The sequence below is a fragment of the Ranitomeya imitator genome, chromosome 5, assembly GCF_032444005.1.
Source record: "Ranitomeya imitator isolate aRanImi1 chromosome 5, aRanImi1.pri, whole genome shotgun sequence".
NCBI classification, from domain to species: domain Eukaryota; kingdom Metazoa; phylum Chordata; class Amphibia; order Anura; family Dendrobatidae; genus Ranitomeya; species Ranitomeya imitator.
Window position 1 is genome coordinate 517,030,385 of NC_091286.1, and position 6,000 is coordinate 517,036,384.

The 6,000-nt window shown below is 41.6% G+C and overlaps 1 long non-coding RNA gene across 1 annotated transcript in view; it reads right to left on the reverse strand.

Annotated features, from left to right (window-relative positions):
• LOC138680850 (uncharacterized) overlaps positions 1-5,620 on the reverse strand; it is a 28,284-nt gene extending 22,664 nt beyond the window's left edge. The window contains exon 1 of the long non-coding RNA XR_011321809.1: positions 5,542-5,620. This is a non-coding gene — a long non-coding RNA (uncharacterized lncRNA). The remainder of the gene's footprint in view (positions 1-5,541) is intronic.
• Between the last annotated feature and the right edge of the window lie 380 nt (positions 5,621-6,000).

Consider the following 6,000-nt stretch of genomic DNA (forward strand, 5'->3'; position numbering starts at 1 on the left):
CTTAAAGAAGAAGTTACAGGTCTGTGAGAGCCAGAAATCTTGATTGTTTGTTTCTGACCAAATACTTATTTTCCACCATAATATGCAAATAAATTGTTAAAAAAACAGACAATGTGATTTTCTGTATTTTTTTTCCTCAGTTTGTCTCCCATAGTTGAGGTCTACCTATGATGTAAATTACAGACGCCTCTCATCTTTTTAAGTGGTGGAACTTGCACTATTGCTGACTGACTAAATACTTTTTTGCCCCACTGTATATATATATATATATATATATATATATATATATATATATGTCATTAGACACATATATGTATATATATTAATATTTTTTCCAGCGCTATACAGCTTGAAAGCCGGTAATTCAATTACCGGCTTTTTCTTTCTCCTTCCTAAAACCCGACATGATTTGAGACATGGTTTACATACAGTAAACCATGTCTTCTCTCCATTTTTTTTGCAGATTCCACACTACTAATGTCAGTAGTGTGTATCTGCAAAATTTGGCCGTTCTAGCTCTTAAAATAAAGGGTTAAATGGCGGAAAAAATTGGCGTGGGCTCCCGCGCAATTTTCTCCGCCAGAGTAGTAAAGCCAGTGACTGAGGGCAGATATTAATAGCCTGGAGAGGGTCCACGGTTATTGGCCCCCCCCTGGCTAAAAACATCTGCCCCCAGCCACCCCAGAACAGGCACATCTGGAAGATGCGCCTATTCTGGCACTTGGCCACTCTCTTCCCATTCCCGTGTAGCGGTGGGATATGGGGTAATGAAGGGTTAATGCCACCTTGCTATTGTAAGGTGACATTAAGCCTAATTAATAATGGAGAGGCGTCAATTGTGACACCTATCCATTATTAATCCAATTGAATGAAAGGGTTAAATAAAACACAAACACATTATTTAAAATTATTTTAATGAAATAAAAACAATGGTTGTTGGAGTATTTTATTCTACGCCCAATCCAGTCACTGAAGACCCTCGTTCTGTGAAAGAAAAAACATAATAAACCAACAATAAACTTACCCTCCGCAGATCTGTAACGTCCAACGATGTAAATCCTTCTGAAGGGGTTAAAACATTTTGCAGCAAGGAGTTTTGCTAATGCAGGCTGCTCCTCGCTGCAAAACCCCTGGGAATGAGTCTAAATATAGATCAATGAGCTATATTTAGCTTCATTTGCGGTGAGGCGCCCTCTGCTGGATGTTCATAGATCGTGGGAAATTTCCTAGAAAGCTCCCAGGCTTTCTAGGCAAGTTCCCACGATCTATAAACAGCCAGCAGAGGGCGCCTCACCGCAAATGAAGCTAAATATAGCTCATTGATCTATATTTAGACTCATTCCCAGGGGTTTTGCAGCGAGGAGTAGCCTGCATTAGCAAAGCTCCTTGCTGCAAAATGTTTTAACCCCTTCAGAAGGATTTACATCGTTGGACGTTACAGATCTGCGGAGGGTAAGTATATTGTTGGTTTATTATGTTTTTTCTTTCAAAGAACGAGGGTCTTCAGTGACTGGATTGGGCGTAGAATAAAATACTCCAACAACCATTGTTTTTATTTCATTAAAATAATTTTAAATAATGTGTTTGTGTTTTATTTAACCCTTTCATTCAATTGGATTAATAATGGATAGGTGTCATAATTGACGCCTCTCCATTATTAATTAGGCTTAATGTCACCTTACAATAGCAAGGTGGCATTAACCCTTCATTACCCCATATCCCACCGCTACACGGGAATGGGAAGAGAGTGGCCAAGTGCCAGAATAGGCGCATCTTCCAGATGTGCCTTTTCTGGGGTGGCTGGGGGCAGATATTTGTAGCCGGGGGGGGCCAATAACCGTGGACCCTCTCCAGGCTATTAATATCTGCCCTCAGTCACTGGCTTTACTACTCTGGCGGAGAAAATTGCGCGGGAGCCCACGCCAATTTTTTCCGCCATTTAACCCTTTATTTTAAGAGCTAGAACGGCCAAATTTTGCAGATACACACTACTGACATTAGTAGTGTGGAATCTGCAAAAAAAATGGAGAGAAGACATGGTTTACTGTATGTAAACCATGTCTCAAATCATGTCGGGTTTTAGGAAGGAGAAAGAAAAAGCCGGTAATTGAATTACCGGCTTTCAAGCTGTATAGCGCTGGAATAAATATTAATATATATACATATATGTGTCTCACTGACATATATATATATATATATATATATATATATATATACCTATTCTATGTGTACACATTTATTCTACTGTAAGCTGTCAGTGTGATTTTACTGTACACCGCACTGAATTACCGGCTTTTCTCTCTAACAGCGCTGCGTATTTCTCGCAAGTCACACTGCTTGTCCGTGTGAAATCCGTATTTTTCACGCTTCCATAGACTTTCATTGGCGTATTTCTTGCGCAGTACGGTGACAAACGCAGCATGCTGCGATTTTGTACGGCCGTAGAAAGCCGTATAATACTGATCAGTAAAATACGGCAGATAGGAGCAGGGGCATAGAGAATAATTGTGCCGTATTTTTTGCGAGTTTTACGGACGTAGTTTCTGCGCTCTTACGTCCGTAAAACTCGCAAGTGTGAAGCCGGCCATATACAGCTCTGGCAAAAATTAAGAGACCACTGCAAATGTTCAGTTTGTCTGATTTTTCTCTTTATAGGTATATTTTTGAGTAAAATGCAATTGTTCTTTTAGTATATAAACTTCTGAAAACATGTCTCCGAATTTCCAAGCAATAAATTTTGTATTTTTTTTTCTGACAAAGAAAAATGGTCAAAGAAAACCCCCAGTGCTTTCAGACCTCAAATAATGCAAAGAAAACAAGTTCATAATCATTTAGAAACAACAATACTAATGTTTTAAGTCATGAAGAATTCAGAAATCAATATTTTGTGGAATAACCATGATTTTTAAACACAGCTTTCATGTGTCTTGGCATGCTTTCCACCAGTCTTTCCCACTGCTTCTGGCGCAAAACTTTAAGCAGTTCTTCTTTGTTTGATGGCTTGTGACTATCCATCATCCTCTTGATTACAATCCAGAGGTTTTCAATGGGGTTCAGGTTTGGAGATTGGGCTGCCCATGACAGGGTTTTGATGTGGTGGTCTCTTAATTTTTGTCAGAGATGTATATTATATTCACCTATATTTGTTTTGTGTGTGTAAACATTATATTTGAACATGGTATGTAATGATATTATGGTCTTCAATGGAGAATGTAAAAGAAGAGGTTGGACAAGGAAAATACATCACAGTTCTTTTTTTTGTTAAATAATATATCTTTATTTAGCTTGCAATTCCGCAGACAAATCAGCAGAGAGAACCACATGAAAATCTGCATCAAATCCGCATCAACACCGCACGGATTTTCTACTGCATTTTCTGCCAAGAGAGGAAGAATCCGCGCACAATTTTACAACAGCAATTTTGCAACGTGCGCACATACTGTTATAATCATAATGATTTATTATTATAGCTTTCTGTCTGTAAAAAATATTGTCTGTACTTTTTTGAGAAGCTGTCCAGAGAAGTCAAGTTGTCAACACTGCCCCGCGACAAGCTGAAGAGCGGGAGAAAGAGGAGCGGTGAGATACTGAAGAGCATTGGTGAGACACCTTTAAAACAGTTTATGAAATCCTGATCAAAGTAGGTGGTCTTAGGCCAGTCTCACACGTCCAGATAATTCCGGTACCGGAAAAATCGGTACCGGAATTATCTGTGTCCGTGTGCCAGTGTGTTTCTGTGGCACATCAGTGTGGCACACGTGAGGCACACGTGTGCCACCCGTGTGCTCACTGGGTACCACACGTACCGTGCCGGAGACAGCGCTAAAGTTTAGTGCTGCCCCCGGCATCGTGCTGAAGCCCCATTCATATCTTCCCTGCAGCAGCGTTTGCTGTAGAGAAGATATGAATATTAGTGTGTAAAATGCAGATCCAGGTCATCAACCCCCTCCCACGCCCTGTGCGCCCCCCCGCTGTGATTAAAATACTCACCTAGCTTCCGGATCCCTTGCAGCGTCTTGTCCTGGCCGCACCTTGTACTGTATGAGCAGTCACGTGGGGCTGCTCATTTACAGTAATGAATATGCGGCTCCACCCCTATGGAAGGTGGAGCCGCATATTCATGATTGTAATCGGCGGCCCCACGTGACCGCATACAGGATAAGATGCGGCCTGGAGAGGAAGCAGCGCCGGAGAGGGAGCGAGCCAGGTGAGTATTTTCAGAACAGCGGGGGGGGGGGGGGCGCACAGGGGGTGGGAGGGCGGGGGGTACATAGATCTTTATTTTAAACACACTTATTCATATCTTCTCTACAGCAAACGCTGCTGCAGGGAAGATATGAATCGCGGCTTCAGCACCAGTGGGGGGGATAGTGCTTAATGTAGCGCTGTCTCCTGCACGGCACACGGACTGCACATGGACAACGTCCGTGTAATACGTGCGCTCCCACGAACACTGACATGTCTCCGTGTTTGGCACACGGAGACACGGTCCGCAAAAAATCAATGACATCTGAACAGATGCATTGATTTCAATGTGTCTACGTGTCAGTGGCTCCAGTACGTGAGGAAACTGTCACCTCACGTACCGGAGCCACTGACGTGTGAAACCGGCCTTAGTTGGTTTGAGGTTGTTCTCAGGGGTGGGCACACCATATGCACCAACAAGAATGTTGATGGTAAGTATGAGTAGTAGTTTGAAGAAATGCACATTTCCTGCAGATGGTCAGAGCATAATATTAATGTTTCTCATGATTACACTGCCTATGACTAATGTGGCAATACAACTTCTTTTTTGGAATATTGAGGAAGATCTGGTGAAGAACAAAACTAGACCTGCTGCCCATGACAATCAGATTTCTCTTCCACTTTTTCAGATTTAGGCTATGTGCACACGTTCAGGATTTCTCGCAGAAAATTCCTGAGAAAAACCGGACATTTTCTGCAAGAAATCCGCAAGCGGTTTTGCCGCGGTTTTGCCGTGTTTTTTTCCGGACATTTCCCAATGCATTTTGTAGTGGGAAATCCACAAAAAAAAACGCAAAATTAATGAACATGCTGCAGTTTTTACCGCGATGCGTTTTTTTCACGGAAAAAAACGCATCATGTGCACAAAACATGCGGAATTCATTCTAAATGTTGGGATGCTTATTGTATGTGGGTTTTTTTTGCGGTTTTATAGCGTTTTTATCTGGAAAAACCACAAAAAAAGGCAACGTGTGCACACAGCCTTAGAGGCACATTGGAAAATAAAAGCCATAACCTGATTGGTCGCCATAGACAACTAGTCCACTATCTTATGTGCACCAGTTTTAAGACCTCTCCCCTTCTGTTGCATTTCTGATACAAATTGACATTTAAGACATCTATCGAAGCCGTCCAAAATTAAAAACTCAAATCATTACCCACAGCAACCAGTCAGAGCGCAGACTTTCTTAAAACTTGTGATAGGTTGCTATAGGTAGGAGACACTATAGATAGTTTTAATAAATTTGTAGCATAACTGTTCCCCAGGATCTCATGAATGTAGAAAACAACACTCACCTCTTTCTGCTTGGCATCCTGTGGGTAGACATCGGGGGGTCCAAGCCGAGGTCTTTTCAGAGGTCTTTGTTCATAGCTAAGAATTCCCAAAGCAGCCATAATCTTTCATGATAAAGTGCTGGAATGAGACAAAGACCTCTTTAGGCAACTGGACAGTTTTTTACTAAATCTGAAAAAGATGACAATAGACACCAGTTCATACGTACAGTGATAACCTATTTTTCGCATTCCCATAGTGTTCCTAAAAATGTATTTTTTTAAAAGACAACAGTTGCCCATAAATCCAGTCTTTGCCGGGGCAAATGAACTATGCCATTAGCTGTGTCCTGCTCTACTTTGTATACTCTTTTGGGATGCTTAGTGGTTTCTTGGATGAGTTGTCTCTGTGCCCTGTGCTACATCTTCTACATCTGAAGATAATGGAGGTGATTCATTAAGGTGCTTATGGCAGAAATCTCC